The sequence below is a fragment of the Vulpes lagopus genome, chromosome 8 (assembly GCF_018345385.1).
Source record: "Vulpes lagopus strain Blue_001 chromosome 8, ASM1834538v1, whole genome shotgun sequence".
Classification (NCBI taxonomy): domain Eukaryota; kingdom Metazoa; phylum Chordata; class Mammalia; order Carnivora; family Canidae; genus Vulpes; species Vulpes lagopus.
In genome coordinates, this window is record NC_054831.1 from 41,259,813 (window position 1) to 41,287,033 (window position 27,221).

Sequence of the window (27,221 nt, forward strand, 5' to 3'; positions counted from 1 at the left end):
AAAGCAGCCGCGCATCCCCCCACCACCTCCAGGCAAAGCTAGGGGACAGGTGTGGCCCCACAGGGCCCAGGAGGCCTGCAGTGGTAGCACCCGGTGGCCGAGCTCCCAGGGCCAGCTCCTAGAGCCGTGCTGTGGGGAAGGCCCCGCACGGTGTGGTGAGGGGCTGCCTCACACGCTGGGCCTCACCCCTCTTCATCCCCAGCACTATTGCCCTGAGTGCAGAACAGGGAGATGGGATCGAATGCAGGTAAGAAAACTCGTGTCCACACCAAAGTCTGATCCAAGCCCTCTGACCTGTACCACCCAGCCCCCTGCCATCCCACACGGGAGGATGGGTGCCATCCCACGCCTCCTGGGTACGGTCAGGACTGACTCAGGGGTGGGGAGGGGCTCTGGAAGAGTTTGCATGCGCTGGGAATCAGGTGTAGGAGACATTCACAGAATCGAAGTTTTACATACAACCTTTTGTTAATTTTCCAAACTGGATTATTGTTACGTCTTGCTAACCACACAACATATCCGTAGCTTCTGACAGAATAAAGAATATGCTTAAACTAGAACACGGGAGCGTAAGAAATAATTTTCCGTTAGAGAGGGAGAGGCAGCTATGTCACGGGGACTTACCCTCGCGTGTTTGTTAGTTCGGGCCTGCCTCTCTGCAAGGCAGGGGAGAAATCGGCGCTGTTCCAGAAAGCGCTGGTCCATCCGTGCAGTCTCCAGAAGAAATGAATTACATTGAGAGGGTTCACATCCCGACATCTTCCACTCCTCTTTCCCCCTGTTTTAATCAGAGGGCTTCTGAGCCATCCCTGTTCTTTGTTTCACTCATACTCCCTAACAATTTCATTGGTTTAATGAAGGGAAAAAAGTCAAATCAGTAGTGATGCACAGAACCCCTTGCTACAACCCTCCTCCCTAAAGAAAAGCTTATTTGCTTCTTTTACTTTAAGTTAGTTATTGCTGAAAGTTGTTGTTTTCTTGCACATTAGAATAGCCTGGGGACTTTAAAATAATCTTTGTACCTTGGACATGGAGACTTACCCATCAGTTTTTTTTGTTGTTTTTGTTTTTGTTTGGTTGTTGTTGTTGTTGTTGTTTGTTTTTTTGTGACTCTCTAGATGATTCCAAAAGAACTGAGTTGAGAGCCAGTGATCTGAGCCAGTGCTCTCTGACTCCAGTGTATATATGAGTCATCTCAGGACCCCAGTAGAGACTTTGATTTGGGAGCTTCTGGGGAAGGTCACTGGAGTCCGCAACTCTACCAGACTCCTAGGTGACACTAATGAAGCCAATCTGCAGACCACACCTTGAACAGGTGAGGTCAAGGTGTTCTTGTCTCCAATGCCAAAGATTTGTGGGGAAATACAAAATAGGGAAGCATCTCAGGCAAAAGGAAGTCTTCCTTAAGGCATAGGAAGGCAAGACACTTTCCTTTGATTGAGGAACTTTCCTCAGGTTGTTAAGAAATGATTTTTCAGCTTCCTACATAGATGGTTTATTGAAGAATCTAGAGTGCAAAAGTACTCTAGAATGTTCCAGACCAAAGGGACCTGGTAGATCACGGAGGCCAGTGACTTCCTGTCTGGGCTGATTATCAGAACCACCCAGGGGACCTTTCTAAAAATTCAGATTCCTGGGATCTGCCTGAATAGCCTCTCATTAAACAAATTTTTAAATAGCCAGTTTAAGTTCAGACAGATTTGGGAACCATTGATCTAGTCCACACATTTTATGGAAGATGAAGCTACCCCTGGTCAGGGCTTCTTTGTGGCAATGTTGGGACTTTTCTGCTCTAAGATAAAAAAGAACAAAACCTAACTGAGTGATAGGCAGAACTTCTTAAGGGTCCCAGCCATTCGAGGACCCAGATTCTGGGCTAATAAATTCAGGCTAGGTGTCTGCCGTTGTTTCCTGGACTGACAGGCTAATTTTATGAGATAATAAAGCCAACAGCCAAGTATATGGATAGCTTATAAAAAAAGCATCTCGGCTCAACAAGAGGAGGAGGAGATTTTGTGTTTCTCTAGACAAGCCATTCCCACATGTAGAAGAGGAGCATGATACCCTGTCTGCCCCTCCTGTGTAAGCGGGGGCTGGTCCTGGTCGTGGTTTGCTCTCCTTATACAATTTTCCTCACATCCTTATGCCCCTTCAAAGATAGAAGGCAACGATTTTTAAAGCTTCATGACACATCACAACCAATCCTAACTTGTGAGTAGAAATGCTTCTGCCTGCCCCATTGGGACTTCCCCCAGCCCCCCAGCCAGCTGTCTTGTGAGGATGCTCTGGTTCTTCGTGTCTGTGTCACATCTGGCTCTGCTCACAGAACATACGAGGGAGACACTGGCTACTGTTTGATACCCAGCATCCACACCTGGTGCCCAAGATCAACCAGAAACACCGCCTGAGTAGGCCTGAGATCATTCCATAATTGTTCTTTCATGTGACTTTTCTTAACCAATAGACTTCAAGTGCTTGATTTTCTTTTTTTGGTTAAAAAAATATTTATTCAACTTAAATATCCCATTTTAAGTCTTAATCCATATTTAATCATTCATCCATATATTTATCCTCTGAGTACATACAATGTATCAGTAAACACCATATATCTGTATGTTCTAATGCCATGACCCTGTTGAGTAGGTATGATTGTCTCCATTTTACATATGAAGAGTCTGAAGTTCAGAGATTATGAGCTACTTTCTCAAGATCACACTTCTAGAAAGCCGTTTAACTGAAGTTTGAACCCAGAGCTCTTGGGCTCCAATGCACCCTTTCCTTCCCTCAAATCAGATTGCCTAAAAACAATAGTCTTTCTCATTTTAGAGACTGAAGAAGCAGCTAATTGTAAGGTCTTTTTTTATTAAAGTTTTTTTTAATGGCGAAGACAGTAAAGCTGACCGGCACATGGGTGGCTCAGTCAGTTAAGTGTGTGCTTTTGGCTCAGGTTATGATCCTGGGGTCCTGGGATCAAGCTCCCTGCTCAGTGGGGAGTCTGCTCCTCCCTCTCCTTCTGTGAACCCACCCCCATGCTCTCTCTCTCTCTCTCTCTCTCTCTCTCTCGAGTAAAAAATAACATCTTAAAAAAATGACATGGGATCCCTGGGTGGCGCAGCGGTTTGGCGCCTGCCTTTGGCCCAGGGCGCGATCCTGGAGACCCGGGATCAAATCCCACATCGGGCTCCCGATGCATGGAGCCTGCTTCTCCCTCTGCCTGTGTCTCTGCCTCTTTCTCTCTCTCTGTGACTATCGTAAATAAAAAAAAATAAAAAAAAATGACATGATAAAGCTGAAAGACATACCACCAACTGAAAGCAGTTTCAACATGTAACATCTTAACATTCATAATTTACTAGCATGCCCATAAATAGTTATGCTGAAACTCCTGCATATTATTTTTTTCCAAGAAGCCTTCCCTGAGTCTCCAGTGTAAGTCAGGGCCTGTGTAGCCCCTTTATTCCCCTTCCTTGCACAGACTGCACCCCCATGTAACACATGCTTGCCAGGATTGTGCTGCTCACTGGCAATTTAGGGGTGGGTGTACCCACAGGATATCCTTTTGGGAAGAATTCATACCTTCGAGTTGTGGCGTATTTCTTTAAAATGAACTTCTTATTTTGGAATTGTTTTAGGTTTCTAGAGAAGTTGCAAAGGTAGTACAGAGAGTTCTCACTCAGTTTCCCCCGTACTGGTAACATCTACATTCCTATGGCTAATTATGGCTAATGTTAGGTAAATTTTAAAAGTGAGTCTTTCTTCTTTTCCTATGCGATGTGGGTAACCACTAGTCCTGCAGCCAGAAGACCTGAGTCTTGGGAGCCTTGGTCGAGTTGACCCTTCCCCAAGTCTCCATTTTGTCAAGGTACCAGCAGGATAACAGGATGGCCTTGCCAGGCTTTCCTGGGGGGATTAAAAAGGACCATGTCCATGAAAACCCCCATGAAGGTACCTGGCACACTTTCTGACTATGAACCTCTGTAATCCCCCTTGAAAGAGAAGTTGCCATCAGGCCGTGTTTAAAGCATGCCAGGGTTTCCTATGCATATTACCATGCGTGTCATTCCCACCACAACGCTGAGCCACTCTTGCCTTTTCTTGATATACTCTGTTTATTTATCTCCCACCTCCTGCTTTCTCTCATCCTCTCTCAATAAATCCTGGTTGACAAATTCAGGCCAAGAGCAGTGGCTCTCCACAGAGATATTGTCTCCTCGTGGGATTGCATCCATCAAACTGGCCGGCCCACTCAGGTGGTCCCAGCCAAGTGGGGGGAGGGGGTGACACTGAGACCTGTGTAGGATGTACGACCCACACAACCTGAATTCTCAGGCAGCAAACGCTGAACCTAGAGAGAGTGCCAAGGTGATACAGAATTAAAAACATTTCTAGGAGCACCTGGGTGTCTCAGGTTGTGATCCCAGGGTCCTGGGATGGGGTCCCACAGCCGGCTCCTTGCAGGAGCCTGTGTCTCTGCCTCTCTCTGTGTCTCTCATGAATAAATAAATAAAACCTAAAAAAAAAAGAAAGAAAGAAAGAAAGAAAGAAAGAAAGAAAGAAAGAAAGAAAAAAGAAAGAAAAGAAGAAAAGAAAGAAAAGAAAAGAAAAGAAAAGAAAAGAAAAGAAAAGAAAAGAAAAGAAAAGAAAAGAAAAAGAAAACACTTCCAAATCTGTCCTGATACTCGTGGTAAAGGAAGGGGGGTAGGGCAAGGGGGATGAAGAGGGGACAGAAGGAGCAAAACCAGATCTTATTAGAAAATTTGGGCTCTGGACGTCTTCTTCTCCCTCCTGATTTATTGGATGTCCACAAGCTGGATGCCAAGCTGGCACTTGCGTTTTCAGAAATGAATAGGAGACTTGACCACTTCAGAATGAAAATGACACTCTTGAAGTGCCAGCTGGGGGAGGAGGCTGCCTGTGTCTGCTGTGACAGAGGCACCTCCTGTGGGCACATGTTGCCTGGCCCACACATCCTGAAGCCAGCAGGCCCCTAAGGGAACATGGCTTGGGGCTGTGCCTGTGAGACCAGACTTCTCTTGAAGGTGTTCTTTCCTGTTTAGCCCTGCCCATTAAGAAGATTCCACTTGAAGTGAGTAGTTTCTTGCCCTGTTAAAAACAACTGTCCATATTCTTTCATCAGCACAACAGAACTTGAAATTCAATATTTACAAACTTATACTTTCTTCCTTTTCTCTTTTCTTTGTTTTTTCTCTTGAGGAGACTGGGCTGTCCTTTAATGCCTACTTTTTCCTCATGATTCCGGTTTTTTAACTGGACCCCTCCCTGTGTTTTGGGTCTTTGGCTGCAAGGTTGAATGGGTGGAGGAAGTCTGAGGTGTCTCCTCAGCTGGGCAGAGCAGTGGGAAAGAGGTTTTCTGAAATGGAAGATGCAAGACAGGAAAGAACTGGATGCTCCCACTGGCAGCTGCCTTTCAAATAGGGTGTGAAAAGAACTACACTCAGCTGCCTTCAGAGGAAGGGAATAAATAGCCAAAGGTTATACACCAGGATCTTGAAGAGAATTATGGCTAATCTTAACAATTATCATCTGTAGAATGTTCTAGAAATCTAGGTAGGGTTTTTGTTTTGTTTTATTTTGTTTTGTGGCATTAAATAGAGTTTGAAATGAGCCAAGTTCTATTGAGGTTTATCGTGACCAAGATATTTCCATGTGCTACCTATTAGAATGAGGGTTGGCCTTTATTCCAACTGAGGTATAGAAAATAGAGCTGCTTCTTGACCCATCTAACTCCCAGTATGTGGGAAAGGGCTTGGAGCTCTATCTGTAAATTGTGGAACTGTTTTTGGTGCTTATTTCTTCAGTCCTTCTGGGCAGAGTCCCTCTTGTGAGGTGCTTTCCTGTCTTCACTGTGCCCTCTCCTTCCACCTTTAGCTTCCATTTTCCCCTCTTTTAGCCCTTTCCCTTCTGGAAGGTCCAGAGCTCTGCAGAGAAAAGTGAAAAGCAGGGGTAGGGGTTGGGGGGATGGCTGAAGGTCAAGGCTCAAAGAAAGGACACAACAGAAGAAAGAGAAAAACAGCTTTGGCCTCTGAGTTAAGAAAGCCAGTTTTATTGAGGAAGGGGAGGAGGGTGGAGGATGAGGTAACTGGGTGACGGGCACTAAGGAGGGCTTGTGATGGGATGACCACTGGGGGTTATACTATATGTTGGCAAATTGAATTTAAATAAAATTTTTTTTTAAAAATCCATTTTTAGTCTGTGGTTGGCACTAAACAATAACCATGATAATAAGAATAATTGAAGGGATGCCTGGGTGACTCACTGGCTGCGCATCTGCCTTTGGCTCAGGTCATGATCCTGGGGTCCTGGGATCGAGTCCCACATCGGGCTCCCTATGAGGAGCCTCTGCCTCTCTGTGTGTCTCTCATGAATAAATAAATAAAATCTAAAAAAAAATAATAAGAGCAATTGAAAATACTAATAGCACACTTACCACATATTGAGCATTTATTATTGCCAGACGTTATTCAAAGCACTTTAGATGTAACCCATTGCAATTGAAGGAGATGATACATTCGTGGTGCCCATATTATAGATAAGGACACTGAGGTCTAGATACGTCAAGGAGCCTCCCCACAGTCTCGCAGCTGTCAGAGGTTGAGCTGGAATTCAAACCTACCTTGAGGCTTGTGTCCTGACACCGTGTCACCTCTCTTGTGCATGGGAGCAATTAATTTACCTTCCCTCAATCCCTGTAAAGTGAGAGGGTTTTTAGTAGATATTTTAAAAGCTCCTTCCAGGCCAGCCTTCAATTGAGAGTACTCACTGCTGCTTCCACTCAACCTTCCTCAAGACTTAGCACAAAATTGTGCCTCCTCAGCTCCCTGAGGCTGCTGGGGTGAAGGGGAGGTAAGCATTTAACACCTGATACTGTTTCTTAACATCCCTTCCTGTGGCCCTTTGAGGGGAACCTTTGCATTCCAAACACTGTATTTGAGTTCATGGGGTCCCATGCAAAAGACCTTGCTGGAGGCCTGTAGATCAGTGCTACGCCTGAGCAGAATATAGGATCTACACAAAGGCACTTTAACCTTGAAGGCATTATGCTAAATAAAATTAAGACAGACATAAAAGGAAGAGTACTATCTGATTCCACTCATAAGAGATAAGTGGAAAAGTCAGATTCATATGGAGGGTAGAATGGTGGTTGCACGGTAGGGAATGGGGTCAGGGGAATCGGGCAACAGTGTTCAATGGGGACAGAGTTTTGGTTTTGCAAGATGCAGAAGCTCTAGATGTGGATGGCGATGGTGCTGCTCAACAATGTGAATGTGTTGAATGCCATTGAACTGTGCTCTTAAAATGGCTAAAATGGTAAGTTTTATGTTACGTCTATTTTACTATGATAAAAAAGAAAATAGATGAATAAATAAAAAGATTCTTATTGCTTGTTTATGACTATATAGAATATGTACTTGTTTAAAAATTAAATAGAAGTATACAAATCAACTTAAGATAACACGGTTTTTACCAGCAAGATCTGGCTATAATTATGATTTCTATTTAATCTTTTTCATTGTATTCATCTACCTATCGAGCTGTCTCATCTATGTATAGAAACGCAAATGTTTGAGCTCATCCTATAGAAGCAGTTATTTTATTCATTTTACTTTTTTTCCACTAAACGTTATGTTATAAGCATTTTCCAAGCAATTAAAATTTATTTCTAAACATAATTGCAATGGCCGCATACTAGCTCAGGCATGCTCTCGTTTATTTAGCCCTCCTTCTGTTTTTGGACATTTAGGTTTTTCCAATTTTCTGCCTTGTAAATAGCCTTATAGCAGTCCTCCTAATATGCTCATCTTTGCCTGCCTCTGATTATTTCCTTGGCCCAGTCTTTTAGAAACAGAACTGCAAGGGTCAGAGGACAAGTTAATATTCAAAAAGCCTTTTTGTTAATTCTCTGTGTGTGTGTGTGTGTGTGTGTGTGTGTGTTGTATGTTTGAACTTGCTTCAGAAGTCCTTTTACCTGCCCTTTGTTTCTTTAGAGGCCTGGATTGCCAAATTCTTTCCCACCTACTGCTGGCTGAGGGGTCTTCAGATTCCTGCTCCTTGGAAACTGCCTTTAGGGAAGAGTGGACCCTGATCACCCTTTGGTCCAAGCCTAGAGATCTAAGCCAAGGAGGTCTGCTGGGCAAATGGATTTGACAGGGTCTGAGGTTGTGTTTGTGTAAACATGGCTGGTATCACACAGGAAGGTGTGAGGTGAGGGTGGAGCTCAGTCCCAGGGCTACACATCAAAGCATTTGGCACACTTCCTGCTCTGTAAGAGCAAGGAAAGTGAAACCTCTCCCAGGCTTCCTTGGCTGCTGGTGCACAAGTGGTTAAACATAGCTGGGACAACATTGACCTTTGGGCTTCTCTGTATTATGTATGTCACTTACTCTTAAGTCACACACACAACCCCACCCTCTTAGGGGAGATTGTCAACCCTTGGTCCCCAGGCGATCTTTGGTTTCAACAACTCTTTTGCAGTTTTTCATCTGGGTCAGCTGACCCTTTTCGCATTATGTTTCCCCTGTTTCCCCTACAACTCCTTTCCTCCGCTCAGATCTCATCGCAAATGTGATTTCCACGTGGCAGCTTTTGTGATCCTCTCAAACTAGATCAACTCCCCAATGTGCTTTTTGACACAGTGCTGGTCACAATTTGTTATTATACTAAGTTGAGTAATCATCTGATTAATGTATTATTTAATGTTTTCATTCACCAAATATTTTTTTAAGTGCCTCTGTGTGCCAGGAACTCTACAATTTGCTGGGATTGCAGAGACGAGCAAAAACAGATTTGATTCTTTTCCTCTTGGAGCTTAGAGTCCAGTGGGGGAAAAGAACAAATAAAAATCGGATTCAAATTTTCAGTAAGTATTATTTAAAAAAAAGGGAATGAGCCTGGTACAATGACAAAGATTGGTACAGGGCCCCAGTCAGACAGCAATCATGAAGATGGGAAAGTGAGAGGAACGAATCATGGGAAGAGCCAAGAAGAAAGAAAGAAACGTGGGGAAGACACCAAACCCATGCATCAGGGGTGTCTGAGAAACTGACAGGCATGGAGGGAATTTTGTGTCTGGGGAGAGGGACATGAGATGTGGGAACATAGATGGATAGGGTCAGATTGGGTAGTTGGAGAGAGGCACAAAACCAGGCCAAAGCAGAAAGGCCAAAAAGTGTCCACTGGAATTAATAAAACATGGCAGTCAGTGGCGACCTTAACAGCATTTTCCAGCAGCAGCTGGATTGTGGGGGGTTGAGGAGGAAATGGATGGTGAGGAATTAGAAAGTATATGCATAAGAAGAAAAGCTTGAGCTGTGCAAAGAAATAGAAAAATTGGGTGGGCCAAGGGAGCAATTGAAGTTGGTTTCCCTGATTTTTTTTCCCTTTTTGGGGGGGGATGGGAGATAGAACATGTTTATTAGCTGTGGGGATGACTCAGCAGGGAGAGAGACACTTACAATGCTCAGTGAAGCAATAAACGGGGAGCTAAGTCCTTGAAAAGATAAGATGGGATGGGATCCAGAGCAGAGATGAATAGATAAGACTTTTATAGGAGGAGAACCACCTCATCAATTTTTTAACACTTTATTATGGAAATTTTCAAACATATAAAAGTATAATGAAACCCCAGGTACCCATCACCCCTGCTTCAACACATGGCCAATTGCATTTCATGTATAATCTCACTCAGTTTATCACCCCTTTCCCAGATTATTTTGAAACAAATCCAAGACACTATAATTTTCCACTCATAAAGATCTGAGTAGTATGCCTACAAAATAAGAGCTTTTTAAAAATCATAATAAAGCTATTACCACATTAAATAATTAGTAATTTCTTGACATCATCAAATATTCAGTGAGGATTCAAATTTCTTTGACCGTCTCTTATATGTTTTTACCTTTCATAGCTGGTTTGTTCAAATCAAAACCAAAACAAAGTGCGCATATAGAATTTGGTGGACATACCTGTTAAAGTTGCTTTTGATCTATAGATTCTCCTTCCCTTTTCTTCCCTTAACATCTGTTAAAGAACCAGATCTTTTGTCTTACAGAAGTCCTCACATTTGGAATTTTACTGATTGCATACGCAAGGTGTCATTTAACACCTTTTCTCACTTGTGAATCCTCTAAAATGTTAGTTGACATCTTATGTTAAAGGCTTGTTCAGATTCAGGTGTAGTGGGGGTTTTCTTAGAGCAGGGAGAGCAAGAGTCCCTCATGGGTAGTACTGTGTTCCTTCCTACTACATCACATCAGAAGGCACTATAATGTCTGGTTGTCCTGCATCTGGTGATGCTGAAATTAGTCAGTAGGTTTGGTGTTGTTACCTGCGTCACTCTCTATAAAGCTCCTCAGCAGGTATTTGCTGATGGTTTTAGCAGCTACAGATGGCCATTGCCTACATTTGCTCTTTCATTAGAAATTACATGATGCTATGCTAACTGTGTCATCCTATGATGGGTTGAATTATGTCCTCCAAATTCATATGCGAAGATCTTCACCCCAGCATCCCAGAAGGGGACTATATCTGGAAATTGGGTCATTGCAGCTGGAATTAGTTAAGATGAGGTCATGCTGCAGTGAGGTGGACCCCCTTACCCACTACAACTGGTGTCCTCGTACAAAGGAAAAATTCACAGACACACAGGCACAGACACACAGACACACAGACACACACACACACACACATACTCAGGGAGAACACCGTATGAGGACTGGAATTATGCTGTCACAAGCCAAGAACTATCAAAAGTTGGGAGAGAAGTCTGGAACAAATCCTCCCCTGGTTCCTTCAGAGGGAGCAGGGCCCTGCTGATGATCTTGGACACCCAGCCTCCAGAACCGTGAGGCAATAAATTTCTCTTGTTGAATGTACTTGGTTTATGGTGCTTTGTTACAGCAACCTTAAGAAACTAATACACATTTCTTCTGCAGTTTTTGATGGGGATTCCTTTTTTTTTTTTTTTTTTTTGATGGGGATTCTTAAAGAGAGGGAGACTTTCCCTCATCAAGTATTTGGTTATTCTGAAGTGCAATTCATATAGGAATGCAGAACATGTGCTTGACTTTTCCCCTGTACTCACTAGTATTATTTATTTGTTTACTTATTTATAAAGATTTATTTATCTTAGAGAGAGCACATGCATGGAGAGGGGGTGGGCAGAAAGAGAATCTTTAAGCAGACTCCCCACTGAGCATGGAGCCTGAAATGGAGTTCAATCTCATGACCCATGAGATCATGACCTTAGCCCAAACCAAGAGTTGGACACTTAACTGATTGAACAACCCCGGTACCCCCTTAAAATACTGAATCGTTTCCTAGTATGCTCCAAAGCTGAGCAGTGAGGTTTTATACATTTAGTATTTTTATAAACTATACATTTGAAGATAACAGATATATCCCAAACCAGAGATATTTGGCCAGATGTAGTCCCTCCCAGATGACTCCTGAGTCTTTTGGAAGAATATCCAATTGTTTGATGACTTTCTTGCTTTTTGGTGCAATAAGATGCTCTGTATTCATTTTGTTCCAGATCATAACCTACTGTTTCTCTATTTCTACCATTTCTCCAAGGGCCTCTGATTCTTTTTGGTGGAAAATGATATTTAGAGACTACAATCTGGGTACTAGTGATACTCATTGCTACCAGGATGATTACTGTTTCCAGACTTTTCCAGTGGATAGAGCTAAAAAAAAAAAAAATTAAAGAAAATTCATTATGACTTTATAATACTAACTTCTTTCACACTGAAAATCTTAGTTCTTAGTCATTAAATTTATTCTAATAAATTATTTGGTTTATCATACATATGTGTCTGTATTATAATTTTATTATACAGTTAAAATACAGTAGTTAATATACACACACACACACATATATATACACCTCAAAATAACAATGCCAATGTGACTACTAACAATAATATTGTTGAAACAGTTTAAGATTTCTTTATGATTCTTTTACTTCTTGGGATATATATCAATATATGATATGTCTATATATATATATATATATATCACCATATCTATAGCTATATCTATATATATATCTCTCAAGGATTGAAGAGTATATACATATATACATATATATATGCCACTACAGATGCACAATCTAACTACTAGGTTTTAAAGTATCTGAAAAATTTTTCTCTATGTGGTTAAGTCACTCAATTTATATGACATTTACATCATTTCATTTTGCTTTCAACATTTTGGGGGGAGTACAGTTTTCTTTTTGACTAAATTTTGTTTCATAAGACATTCAGATGACTCCTAAGTCAAATCTATAAAATAAGGTCCAAATAGTCTATTTTATATTGCCTTCCCCATCATCATCATGTTTCCTCCCTTCCATACATAGGGAACTTTTTATTAGTTTTTGATATATCTTTTCTTTTTAAAAAATATTTTATTTATTTATTTATTCATGAAAGACAGATAGAGAGAGAGAAAGACATAGGTAGAGGGAGAAACAGGCTTCCCACAAGAAGCCTGATGTGGAACTTGATCCCCCAACCCTGGGATCACGCTGTGAGCCGAAGGCAGATGCTCAACCACTGAGCCACCCAGGCGTCCCTTTGATATATCTTTTCATTAAGATTTTAAAATAATAGGTAGTATACAATTTTCCCCTGTTTTAAGACGTAAGGTAGCATTCTATAAACACTATTTCTCCATTTTTGCTGTTTTCACTTAAAAATATATCCTAAAGATCTCTTTATAGTCGGATGTAACAGTATGCCTCGTTCTTTTTCATGATGCAAAGTTCTCCGTTGTGTGGATTTGACTAGGTCATGATTTCTTCAAATAGTCCCCTAGTGATGCACATTGGGTTGTTTTTCTAGTCTGTAGCTATTACAATAAGTACTGTAACAAATAGCTTTGTACATAAACCTTAGTGTATTTTTGCCAGCCTATCTTAGAGATATTTTCCTGAGTGGGATTGCTAGGTCAAAGGACAAAATGCATATGTAATTTTGTTGAATAATACCAAATTCCCCTTCATTGGAGCTGCTTTAGTCTGCATTCCTACCAGCAATGTATGAGAAGGCCTATTGTCCCACAGCCTCACTAACAAACTTCTGAATGTTTGCCAATACAATAGATGAAGATGGTATTTTTATTCCATTCTAATTTGCATTTCTTTTTTTCATTTCACTAATTTTCAAGAGAGAAGACAGGTGGAAATGTGAACACAAATTTGTACATTTGGTGTGAAGTAGATGTTTGTTCCTCTAGGCTGTAAGCTCCATGAGGGTAGGACAGTGACTGTTTTGCTCACTCTTTTGTCTCCAGGGCTGAGCCAGGGCCTGACACAGAGGAAGCACTTGTCAGTGTATAAGGAAATGGGTGAATGAATGAGTGAGTAAAAGACAGAAATTGCTTTTTGTCCTGTCTTATAACTGAACTAGGGTATATTCAACACCTTACCTTCACTATTTCCTTCTCTTCTCTCTAGACTCACACCCATGACTAGGGGAGCCATTTGGAAATCTCAACTAAATTGTGAGTTTCAAAAAAAAAAATAAAGTCACAGAAAGGACTTGCCTGATACCATGTCCGTAAGGTTAATGAGTTGTGCCTATGTAAGTAAGGAGTGGGGATGGGGTACAGCAAGAAAATATTACTACTGTTGACAGATACTGGAAGATTAGCTTAGCCAGGTGAGCATTGGCATAGTAAAGATGAATCACTTGTTTAAGGAAGAGAACTATCTCCATGCAAATTCCCTCCCCCTTTATTCCATCCCATTCACAGACTCTCAGAATTGACAGCAATGTAAAGGCTCATTGACTCTTGCCCCCTGATAAAGGGCATTCTGGCATTCATCCACCCTGTGCTTGGCTGTCTCAGAGAACAAGGAGCTCATCTCACAGGGCAGTCCTTGCTACTTGGGGATAGACTACGTATTACAGCTCTTTGATGTATAATCCTTCAGAAAAAAATATCTATCTTACCATTTATATTTTATCTTTCTCCTTACTGCCCCCTCCCAAAAAAATTCCATTGTCTTTACTCTTTCCTTAAATAGTATGGCCCTTCACATGAAAACTCACTCCAAAACTTCAACCTTTCCTTCCCAGCTAGATAGTATTCAAAGTTACATTTCCTTGTCTATATCAAAACTAAGGATTTCCACTTAATAAAAAATCATAGACACAATTAAAAGGCAAATGACAAATCAGGAAAACATATTTTAAGTATGTAAACCTGACATGGTACAAATATCTACAATGTCTGAAGAACTTTTGCAAATCAGTTTTTTAAAAACCTAATTGATGAATGGGTCAAAAATTATGAATAGTCAATTCGTATAAGAGGAACCCCAAAATGATAAGCAAGTAAAGAAATGCTGGGACTAATTTAAAGATATAAAATAAAAACTACAATGAACTATGACTTTAAACCCATCCAATTGGCCAAAATTAGAAAGTTGGATGATGAGAGGTCATGGCAGGCCTATAGGGATTATAGGACTCTCATGTGTGAATGGGGAGGCAGCCCCCTTTAGGGCAATCCAGCAATACTTAGTCAAGTGCACTTACTTAGGACCAAGGAATCACATTCCTGGGAATGCCTCCAGAGAAATTCTCACACTGGTCTCTGAGGGAAGGTGCATTAAGATTCCTTGATCGTGGTAATGGAGAGTTGAAGCCATGCCAAGTGTCCATCACTACAGGAATGAAGAAGTAAAATGTGGTATGGAATACTATACAGCAGAAAGGAGCAATGAATGAAGCAAGGATATAATAGATTATCATTATTCATTGCAATTATGTTCTATAAAGTTGCTGCAAACACAGAATTAGCAAATATTGAACCATTGCTCCTAGAGGAAATATAGGGTTAGGTTCCTGTGAGCCTCTGGTCACAACATTTTTGTCAACTCACCAACACATAACCTTATTTTATGTGTTTTCCCGTTTAAAGACACCCTATTTAATCCATATTGTTGATTCACTAACATTGAACTCATGGCCAATAGTTCTATAGCTCCTGCCTGAAGGAAGCTTACCTATTACACATGTATTTTCCATAAGGCATATCCCAGCCTTCTCACACTAATGAACTCTAGACAGTCTTTCAGCACTGTGTTTGTGATGATATTAAACAGCAAAATCATAAAAATGCACAGAAATATGATAAACATAGCACTAAATAGATTGCCAAAGGGACACTGTATTACAGTATGAGAGGTGAATCCAGAAGGCAGAGCATCTCCTTGTTCTATCTTAGCTGAGAACATCCCTGCCAATGACTGACATTTTTCTCTATCCTGCTTATGTCTGTGAATGACCATGAATGTGTTCTGAAGCTCCCCAAGTATTGATATGGGGGTTACAAATAAATTTTATGAGTCAGTGAATTTGCAAACACAGAATCCGAGGATAATGAGGATTGACTGTGTATTCAACAACCCTATTAGTTCTTATAAACTAGAATTGAATGAAAAAAAAGTAAGACAGAAAATCAGATACACAGTACAGTACTATTTATGTAAAAAATGTGTACAAAGCAGCAACATGTGTTTTTCAAGAGCCCATACATATCAAGGGATACACATCAACCCATTAAAATGGCTGCCTTCTGGGATCCCTGGGTGGCTCGGTGGTTTAGCGCCTGCCTTCCGCCCAGGGCGTGATCCTGGAGACCCAGGATTGAGTCCACATCGGGCTCCCTGCATGGAGCCTACTTCTCCCTCTGCCTGTGTCTCTGCCTCTCTCTGTGTATCTCATGAATAAATAAAATCTTTTTAAAAATAAAATAAAATGGTTGCCTTCTGAGTGAGGGAGAACAAAACAAGGAAATAAATGAATCAACAAATTAGAGACATTAATGTGTACCCAGAACAAAATGGAACTAACTTAAATTCCTGACAGTCCCTTCCCTTTCTGCCACTTTGTGCTTTGTGATGGGATCTGAATCCCCACATTGTTGGACTTTCTCTTCTCCAGAATAAGATTCTTGAGGACAGGGACTCTGTCTTTCCTTTCTGAATACCATCCTTCTAGCACAGTTTCTGGCATATTTTACTTACTTGTTCTTATTTATTTTTTATTTTCCTATTTATTTATAGCTGTACTCCATTTCAAAAAGGATTCAATGCTACAGCCAAAGAGTCATCTATACCTGAGTGAGCAAATGAATTTCTAGACATTTTCCATCACATTCTGATCTCCTCCTCAGGATAAGACCCAATATTACAAAAGGGGGTGGCCAGTGCAGAGCAAGCTCTTATTTCAACTGAATGAGGCTCTCTCCCGAGGATAATGCAAACTAGTACTGCATTTGTGTTTTGGATAGTTACTGATGATTTGTATTACTGATCATTTCTTTTTATTACTGATCATTTGTATTCAGCTTATCATTACTCAAACCTTCCAAGACTTCTCACATGAACCACATTTGTGTAGTTGACTTTTTTTTTAACCTGCTGGATACTATTTTTTATGATAAAGGCCAGATGATAGATAGATAGAAAGATAGAAAGATGATAGATAGATAGATAGATAGATAGATAGATAGATAGATAGATAGTCTTAGCTCTAAACCACCAATTCAGAATATTAAATTGATTTGAACTTATTTTTGTTTTCCAAAGTATTGGCCATTCCTCCCAGTTCTGTGCCACCTGAAAGTTGGTAAAAATGTCTTCAGTTACTTTAAGTTGTTGACAAAGCCCAAGACAATGGAATAGCATTTTGTGCCACCTCTGGGAATACTGGCCTCTGGGAATTCTTGTAAACCTGTTGCACCCATCTTTGGGTCACCTATATTGGATTTCTCTTTCTCTATTCTCACCTTTCTCCTGTAGGATACCATGAAAACTTTATAAGATGTCCATCTGAAATCCAAGCATGCTTTCTCCACAGCAATCCCTGGATCTATCAGCATGATTTTGCATCGCTGAACTATGGAGTTGGAAATACATGCTAAATGTTATACAACAGAGCACATCACCGATGGGGAAACAAGATGAGAGTACCAGCATAAGTACTCACAATGAGTAATCACAAGTACCTACACATGAGTGCATGAGTAGGTACCTGCATGAGTACTCACAAATAAGTATCCACACAAGTACTCAAGTATGCACATCAGGAGATAGTTAGTAGTAGTGTCCTGACTCAAACCCTGGGCTCCTGACTCCACATACAAAAGACTTTACAAAATGTCCTGCCACTACAACAGAGACCAAGCTGACTCCTAGTGACTGGTCCTTGCTTTTGCTCAATCTTTTAAATAAATCTACTCCAGGGTATTATTTTATCTGGCAGCCCTATCCCTTCACCAGCCCATGTGGCCAGACAGATGAGAAACCTAACTATTCCACCCTGGGTCACATCCGCATTCCTGGATCCCAGGAGTGAGTTCAGCCCTACACCAACCACATGATCTACAAGTGGGAAATCCTCACAGGTCAGACACTTTACCAGACAGGGACTGTATGTTGTGCAGACAAAACAACAGGCATTCACAATAGCTTACTCCATAGACAGCAAGAATACCAAGGTAAAAGTGGAAATGATACTTAACCAAAAGAGTCTATTTTCCCTGTTATCCCTAATAATGTTGAGACTTCATCTGCTTTTTCTACGTCCCATGTCACACACCTACTAGTATATAAGCTCTCAGAGGAAAGGTCTATGGATTTCTTAATATCACTGCTATCCCATTGCTAGGCACAGAGTAGAATCTCAATTAAAAATAATTGAATACCCAAATAAATGAAGTATCACATGTCCTTTATACTTCCTCCAAATTTAACTATCCCCACTTGTTGGGATTCTGCAAAGAAGACTTCCAAAATGTTTTTACATGAACAACAATGATGCTTTGATAACAATAGCCATGCTAACATGCTATGCCTCTATGGTACCATATACCTCTGGCTCTCTCTCAATATTCTTCCAAGAGCTCATAAATTCCATCTGATAATATCTCTGCAAGAAAGATGACTATTGTTCCATTCTACACATAAGGGAGCTGAATCAGCAGAAGCTGCTCCTTCCATCAGGACCACAAGTAGAGTGGATAGAATCTGAAAGAGTCTGAGGAGTCCCATGGGGTTTACTCACCATCTTCCTGAGAACCCTGTGTTTTGGGAATCGAATTATTCACTCTCTATAATGCATTTAGAAAGTGACTTAGAGAAAGCTGACCAATTCCTGCAAAAAAAGCATACCTCATTTTTGTTTCTGGCAAGATGCTTAATGAGGTGTTTTATTGAAAGATAGGAATATTTTCTGAAGATGAATTTAAATTGTGAAGGAAGGGGAGCTAGAGGAGATGTCAGCAGACTTGAGGTTCATTCCTGGTCTTACATGTCACCTCAGGTTTCCTACTGTGACAGGCTGGGGGACAAAGACTGCATGACCTGGTGACAGCTGAGAGCACACATGTACCAGGCACTGTACAAAGTGCCTCACTGCTATCTGAAGCCAAAGGCCTCCCTGGAATAAGGAAGCCACATCCCAGCGACAGCTTTCATGCATAGTCACCACAGATTATGATAATTTTCTGACAAATGGAAATAAAATGTCTGAGGAAAAAACTTCTTGTTCTAATATGCCCTCTAGCTTCTTGTGTGCCCCCAAAGCCTTCCCTGTCCTAGTAGGTATTGTAATCTGCATTTTCTGGAGGAGAAAACTGACTCAGTAGTTTTTACCCAAAGTAAAATAAATAATAAGTAGCTGGCAGAACAGGGGCACCTGGGTGGCTCAGTCTTCTAGGTGTCTGACTCTAAATTTCAGCTCAGATCATGATCTCAGCATCATGGGATTGAGTCCTACATCAGGCTCTGTGCTCAGTGGGGAGTACGCTTGGGACTCTCCTTCTCCTTCTCCCTCTGCCCCTCTCCTACTTATGCGCTTGCTCTCTCTCTCTCTCTCTCTCAAAAATAAATAAATAAATCTTAAAAAAAAAAAAAAAAAAAACAATCGGCAGAATAGACATTTAAAGCCAGAAGAGTCTGATAGCAAAATCCTGTGCTGTTCTTCCATACCAGACCTGCCCCTCAAAGTGATGATGGGGAGGAATGAGATGGTATGTGTCCCTTGGCATGCCATACAAACATGGGAACTATTGCTAAGATTCACTGTCAAGCAGGACAATTGACCTTAGTGACAATCTTTTCCAAATGGAGGACAAGCATCATGCTATGTGACCTTTGACAGGAGAGCACAGGAGCCCTAGGATGGTAGAGAATTTGGGCCATATCTGAGTCAGATAATGCTGACAGAGGAGACCATTAATGGCAATGCTCATCCTATGCATGAGCACCGCAAGTAAGGCAATCCTCTATGTCTGTGCACCTCTTATTCCTCCAAGTCCCACTTCTTTGGGATAATAAAGGACTTAGGTGAAAGTTGCATAGGTTTCCAGGTGTTCAGTTTTGTCTGTCCCCTGTCCCTCACATCTTTCCTCCATGGGTGCTTCTGCTCCTCTGTCCTGGCTACCCACACTCTATTGTTCCTGCCGCTCACATGCTCTGCCCGCCACAGAGGAACTCCCAACCTTTTCCCTAAGTGATTCTGGCTCTTTCCGACAGGACTTAGAAATTCCACAGGTCTTTGGCATTTCTTTTCTGTGCAAAGAGTTCAAGCGTGTAAGCAATATTCACTTATTTTCCTCCTTGGTGACTCAGAGACAGAAATGAGGAGGATGCTCTGAGCTCCAGTCTCCACCACACAGCTGCAGTAGGCAGCCCAAAGGTGGCTGCCCTTCCCCCGTGATTTCCATCAGGTGCCCCCATAATCAACCCATGAAGCAACAATCTAAGCGAAGCTGCATGCCTGCTACACACACTCAGAACCTCTTCCCCACCTTGCCTTCCAAGTACATCACTGCCCTGTACCCTCCCAGGTTAGAAATCACAGTGTGGCTACCGACACGCAGACAGCTCCCCAAAACCTCCTCTCCAGTAGGCTTTAGTTGCCTACGTTAAAGGCCAGATGTAGTTTTACCTGATTTCTACATGAATCTGAGGTGAGTTCCTGCCACACCTACCCCGGTAAGCCACATCTAATCTAGAAATGAAAATGACTGTGCCTCCCTTGATTCTGCTCAGCAGTGGCAAACTTTAGCAGGCTGCTATTGCTCAGAAGTGAAGCAGGCCAAGGGCAAGGCTGTGGGCCTGAGTACCAAACAATGTGAGAGTGGGGCCCCACACCCAGTCCTGAGCTGACCAGACCACTGACTGGCCTCCCCGGGCCATGACCTTCCAGCAGCAGGCCAGCACCCAGCACCTGGCAGATGTGTGACCAATGGCTGTGGAATTGAACTCTCCAGATGCATGAAAAGTGAGCTGATTGTCAAAGGAAATGAAGAAAATTGATTTCATCTAAGGTGTCCTGATTTACACAACAACAAAAAAGAGAACCTATTTTGCTTTCGAAGGGCTATTTTTAGGATCCAGTGAAGTTGAGAATGACATCGTTTAGCCCTAGTGGCACTCAAGCTCTGACCAGCTCTGGGTCTCCTTCCTCCTAAGCTCTAAGTAAACTCTAAGCTCATCCAGCCTTGCCATGCTGTAACATTGATTTTAAAGTTGTTTAAAAAGATCCGCATATGTACAGATATTGTTTTCTTTGTAAAGTAGGCCAACTTTAGGGCCTTAGGCAACTCTTACAAAAAATACCAAAAAATAGTTTTAAGGGACCAAATGGTTTCTGATTTAGCACACTGTAGTGGAATCATGGTGGCCTGGTGGAAAGAGCAGTGGACAAAGAATCCAGATTGTCTGGGTGCTAGCAACATCTCTTACACCAACCAACTCTGAGCAACGGGGCAGTGACCTAACATCTCTGAATTCCATTTTTCTTGTCTGTAAAATTTAAAATACTCGGATTACAAGAGCTTTGAGGTGAGTTACTACTGGTTTTACCCGTAAATAGGACCGTCCAAAATGATGGGACTAATGTTTGGAGAGCCCCTTCTCCATAGCCCTCAAGGTTGGCAGTGAGGAGCAATCTCCCAGTTGGGCCCCGAGCTGTGTCAGAACTGGACCAAGTGCTACAGGAAGAAACCAGGGTCCAGGGGTGGTGGCAGAAGGAGAGAGGTCCCTACCCACCACCAGGAGCATTTATTTTGATTTTATTGATTGTATTTTATTTAGCTCATGTAAGAGCCACTTCGTGGATCAAAGCAAAGTGTCATCAAGGAAGAGAAGTACACTGTGGGGTGAAAAAAGGAAGAGGCTCAGCTTCCCTTGACATTTCTAGCACCTCTTGCTCCAGCCCAATGGAGAAAAGAGGTTGTTTCCAGGATAAGCCTCCAAGAGTCTGCTCTCCCAGATGGAGCTGACATTTTTTTAAGCTGCCATACTCCAATGAGAAAGATGCTGCTGCTGTAAATAAAACATATAAAAATCTGGGAACTAAGAAACAGGGAAATTTAATGAATAAGTTTGGGATTCTTAAGTAAAAATCAGAAAATACCCAAGGCAAAAAAAGAGGGAGGGGAGAAGCAAGGGAGCAGAGACTCCAAAAAGCGACAGAAGGAGGCAATGAGGGACATTCTGAGAGACAGGAGCAGACTTGAGGCAGGCTGAGCCCCCAGTCAGCCCAGGCACTGTTTTCCTGCCTCCAGCGAGATGGCCTCAGGAGGTGAACTTTCTTGAAATGGGAAAGCAAGTGACAGGAAAAGGAAGTGGGAATCTTGAGCTCCCTCCCTAGATGCTGCTGCTGAGGGAAATCCAGGGCAGGAGGAGCTTGCCTGGGGTGGGAGATGTATAGAGCACACCAGCCTTCACAACCTCGTCACTCTCTCTCAGTGCCTCACTTGTCAGCAGCTCTGATGTGGCATTATTATTTTTTAAAGACTTTAAAATACTATTTTTACCCCAAGCACATTTTTCCCCCTTTTCTTTCCAAAAGGAACAAAAGGATCACAACCCACATGCTCCTCAAACTGGCAGCCCTGATAAAAGGCAGGGCTCAGATTTACATGTCGAGGGAGCTCTATCCCCACATGCCACCTGCTCCTGCTCCTCATTCCCACAGAAATGAAACTAAAAGGAATGCCAGAGGCTTGGTATTGTCACCCCCTCCTGAAATACACAAGCAAAAATAGTATGAAGTGATGAATGATTGGGCTTCACAGCTAGTGTGATTATCAGTAGTAATTTGGGCCATTAACAATTAGTGTTATATTTCTACACATGGAAGGGCGGGCATTCTCTCTCTCTCTCTCTCTCTCTCTCTGAGCTCTCTCCCTCTCTCTCTCTCTCTCTCTCTCTCTCACACACACACACACACACACACACACAGAGACACACACACACGTGGCCTGGTAGTCTGGTTTATTCCACCACAAACATTCTGTTCTGCTCTTTCATAGTTCATATTTCCCACATCCCTTAACATTTCCAACTAATTAAATATTACTTCATTCAGAAGTTTAGGAAAGTCTACAACTTCCACTCGTTGTTTTTTTCTTTCCCTTTCAAATAACAAGTACATAGGGATCTTGTTCAAAAACATCAAGATGGTGTCTCTCTTGCCCTCTACGTGACTAGGTTGGAGTCTGATAGTAGAAGTATTTATCTCTGATGTGTATGTAAGAGACAGAAAGAGATGTAAATATAGTTATCTATTTGTGATTTTTTTTTAAGAAAAAAATCTGGTGAAAATCACACAACAGCCCACAGTCTGTCTAAACTTTCTGATGTTTCTCTTAAAATGGAAAATATTAAGAATATTACTCATACTTTCATTTTAAAAATAGAAAGCAAAGGGAGAGCAGATGATTCATTCCAAAACCAGAGATAAAGAACAAGTCAAAGCTGGAATGACTTCTTCTCTCAGACCTTTGAACTCCGGGCAAAGCACTTGGTGTTACCTGTGGAAGCTCTACATGGGTCATGCCCCAGGTCCACTAAAGCCTCACTGCTCTCTCCAAAACCCCAGGTCATACCACCACCACCCTCACCTCAGCCTAGCCTCTACCCATCTGGGAGATCTTGGGTAGTATCTGGCTGGGACCTCATGTATGCCAGGTAGGGTGTCTTGGCTCTTTATGGGGTGCTCTCTGAGCATCTGGGGAGAGCTGGAGCCAGGATCCCTTGCTGGAGGTCATGTTCATCTTGGCTGCTTTCCTCTGAGCACTCTCCCTCTTGCTCTCTCAGTGGCTGTGGGGCCAGGTGGACAGGGCCTGGCTCCAGAGACTTCTTGGCCCCCTCAATCCACAAAGCGCTTAAGAAACAGAAATAAGAAAGGTCCTGAAGATGCACAGAAAAAAAGAAGAAGTACAGATATGGCTTAAGGAATAGCCATTATTGGATATTTGCTGTAGAAGAACTAATAAATCAAGGTAATGATCTTTTGTGCAAACACCTGATAACATTTTTTTGTAAAGATATGCCAGTCTACCTTAAAGAAAGATATTAAACAGATCCATCAACCCCAGGCAAACTACATTTGCTAAATAAACTGATAATTAATAGATAACCCAGAAGATAAACACCATTCAGGGAAGGGTTGCTAAAAGGCCTGTGTTTGAAAGGAAAGAGAAAATGTAGTCAGAGGATCAAGTACCAGATAAGAAAGAGTTTCTGGGACGCCTGGGTGGCTCAGTAGTTGAGTGTCTGCCTTTGGCTCCGGGTGTGATCCTGGAGTCCTAGGACCGAGTCTCGCATCGGGCTCCCTGCCTGGAGCCTGCATCTCCCTCTGCCTATGTCTCTGACTCTGTCTCTGTGTCTCTCATGAATAAATAAATAAAATCTTTAAAAAGAAGGGGGGGCCTTCTCTTGGGCTCCAGCCCCAAGTATCAGATTTTGAATTCCTTTTACCAGGGAAACCACAACTTCCTCTCTAAATGCCTGGTCTGGGAAGGGTTAACCTGTCTTCAGTGTTTTTGCTTTAAATGAAATAAGGTCCAGATTTTTGTTTATTAACTTTCTAAACACATAACATGCACCTGGAAAGATTGTATGTTAGTATAAAATAATGGGATGTAAAGCAACCTCTTGGGAGCATGCTGAGTCCATACATCTGAGGCGCTTTCTTATTTGTTGTTTGCTCACAGCCAAAAACAGAATGTTGAGCAAGGGTTCAGCTTCAAGTTCATCAGCACATTTATTAACTCTGGTTTCAGTTTGTAAATCTATTCCTAATGCTAATTGTTTAAGTAGGAGCTTCTTTTTGATTGTTTTCCATCAGAAGCTACTGATTTTCACAATGATGCTCTGATTTCTATGAGTGTTTCCTTTTTCAGACATGATGGGCAGGCAGGCGAGCAGGAGAGGGCCCTCCCTAAAGCGAGCAAGTGCATCCCGAGAATAGCATGGCTCATTGCCCCCATCTTTCCATAGGCCCAGCCTCCTCGTCTCGACAGCAGGACCACAGCGGCTTGTTCCTGGGAGTGTTCTTGACATGAAATCACTCCTTGTCACCAGTGTTACTAGAACGGTCTCCATGCCAACTCCTGCTCTCAGGCCCCTGGGAGTGCCACTGGAATGCTGCAGAAGGCAGGTGTGCAGCATCTTTATTGGCCTCAGCCTCCATCTCTTTTCCTGAACAGGCAAGTGATCAGCTGGTCTCCTTTGTCCCACCAGCATCTTCTTCCCAGCAGGCTTGCATAGCAGGAGTGAGCCAGAGAAGGTCGCCTCTCCATTCTTGGCATTTCTCTTCCCTGGTCTTCAGGCCCTGGACCCTCTGCCTTCTTAGGAGGTATACATCATGCACACTGGAGTCGTGGCCAGGTGGAAGGTTCCCTATTTCTTCCACTTGTGCCCTCTGGAACCAAGGAGAGGATTCCTATGGTCTTACTGACAGGCTGCCTATGTCCTCACACTCCAATTGCTATTTTGGCCTTTGCGCACTCTGCATTTGGGTTTGGGTTATTGGCCCTGTCTGGCACTTCGGTCCCCCTGCAGGCAACCTCTTTCCCTGACTCTTTCCCAGTGGTGGTGCCCTGTCCTCTGCCCTCCAGGGTTATTGCTGGTAGTAGAGCATTGTCTCCCTATAGGCATCTTTGCAGATTGTCCCAGACTGTCCCTGTTTGCTCAACATCCAGGTCCCGACCTCAGCTTGTGCTCTCTATCATTGTCATCTTCCCTTTGACAGGACTCTTTTTTCTTTATTCTGGAATTCCTAAGGCTCAGTATTTGTCAGAACTACCCAGGGAAGGTGATCTTCCCTGCCCAGGTGTATCTCTGGAACCACATGTATCCCTGAAGCTGGATGAGTTCCAATGACTCAGCCTGACAGGTGGGCTGTCTTCCTCCCTTCCTGTCTGCCCTGTGATGTGGGCAGTAATGGGCTGGAGCCACAATAACTGCTGGCCTTTGGTGTGGACATTATTCATAAGGACACATCAGTGCAGTCTGAGACGGGGAGGTAAAGGCCCAGCCACCTGGCCATTTGAGAGGTCAAGCTCCTGGCTCTATGAGCCCTTCCAGATTTCTGCAATAGCAATATACTAGAATGTTCCCAGAGCAGCCAACAAGGGGCTGAAGATGTGGCCACCTGGCTAGCATGGGCCATTTGTTATGATGATCTAAATGTGCTTCCTATTGCAGTGTTAGCATTCAGATTTGATATTCTGGGTGCCCTGATGCCACTGAGCCCCTTTCATACCCACTCCTCATTAGAACATATTCTCCTTTTTCTCCATTGTGAGAGAGATAATATAGCAGTGTTCTGTTAATAGTGGGATAGTCACTGTTGTCCATGGCAACAAAGCTGCATTGGAATGTGATGTTTGGTAAATAAAGCCAGTCTGAATTGTGTGGGTGTGGGTTCCCTGCACCTGGGGTGGGTGGCTGTGGGGATGGCCCCTTTTGAGATCTTCACTAGATCCCTTCTCTATGGGTCTGAATATCTGCATGCTAACTTGGCCTGCACTCATGGAAAAAAAGCCTGGGATCGATGCCCTGAGAACATTTCCAACCATGAAAGGGGGATACGGGGAACTGGCCATTAGGAGTATCTACTAAGTGCCAACTTAAGGTGTTCAGATGCTTCCTCTATGTAATTATCTGGCTCTCCCAAAAATCTTGTATGGTAACTATGGGAAGCCCAATTCACAGATTAGAAACCCGAGGAGAATCCAGCAGCCAGCCCAAGGATTTGCCTGTTGGCTCCATGCTTCCCAGCTTCATCACTTGGGGCACCCCAAGAGTGGTACAGTTGGCATTAGAACCAGGTCCAGACGACTCCAATGTCCATGACATTCCACTGTGTCATGAGTTGAGACATTTTCATGGGCATGACTTCTTTGGTCCTCACCTCTCCCACAGGCTCCAATGTTCTAAGTAGTGTTGGGGTTTTCCCTAGAAACCTGACATCAATCCAGTTATTATGAAGGATCAGTAGATATTTGAGTTGAGCATGTTGCTTGATGACAATCATGCAACAGAGAGGTGGGGTGCAGAATAGCTACAAGCAAAGGCTTTGTAAAAATAGAATTATATTCTAACAGGGACTTCTAACCACAGGAGTGGCCAAGGGCAGGTTTAAAGATGAGAAGGTAGACACATTCAGGGAGGCTGTGAGAAGCTGAGAGGGAACTTTGCTGGCAGCTGGAGCCAGAGGGCTGCTATGGCTCCATCTCACAACACTGAGCAGATGGCTTCACAGAGCAAGTCTGTGAAAAGTGTAGGAAACCACAGTGGTCCCACCAGAGAATGCTGCCCACAATGCCTGGACATCCTAGTTCTGGGCAGCAGCAGTTAGGTCAGAAATGGCAAGATTAAGAACAATAAAAATAGTGTTTTCATTCCACCGTCAGAATTCAATTTTGCCTATTTTCAGGTAGAGCAACCCTGAGTGGACACATATCCTGGGAAGGACAGGAATGGGGCCCGTCCAGAAAGACAGAGAAGCTGGCAGCACAGGTCAGCTACAGAATGAGGGTCGCTAACCCAGGGAGGCGACTGGATAGGAGGCAAGAACAGAATCACTGCTCAGGGTTCGCTGGTACCCCCAACAGCCAGCAAAGCACAGGCGGCTCACCATGAACTCATGTGGTTGCTGAAATTATTTGGGATCTACAAAGTGTTTTACTACACGCTTGCAAACAACTCTGAATTCATTCCGAGAACTGAGGTGTCAGTTCTTAACCATTCATGGGGAATGGGCTCAGGATTTCAGGATAGTCAGGGAACAAAGCGCATGTAAGCTTTAAAAGCCAGCAGACTTAGGCACCTGGGCAGCTCAGTCAGTTGGGAATCTTCAGCTCAGGTCATGATCCCATGGTCC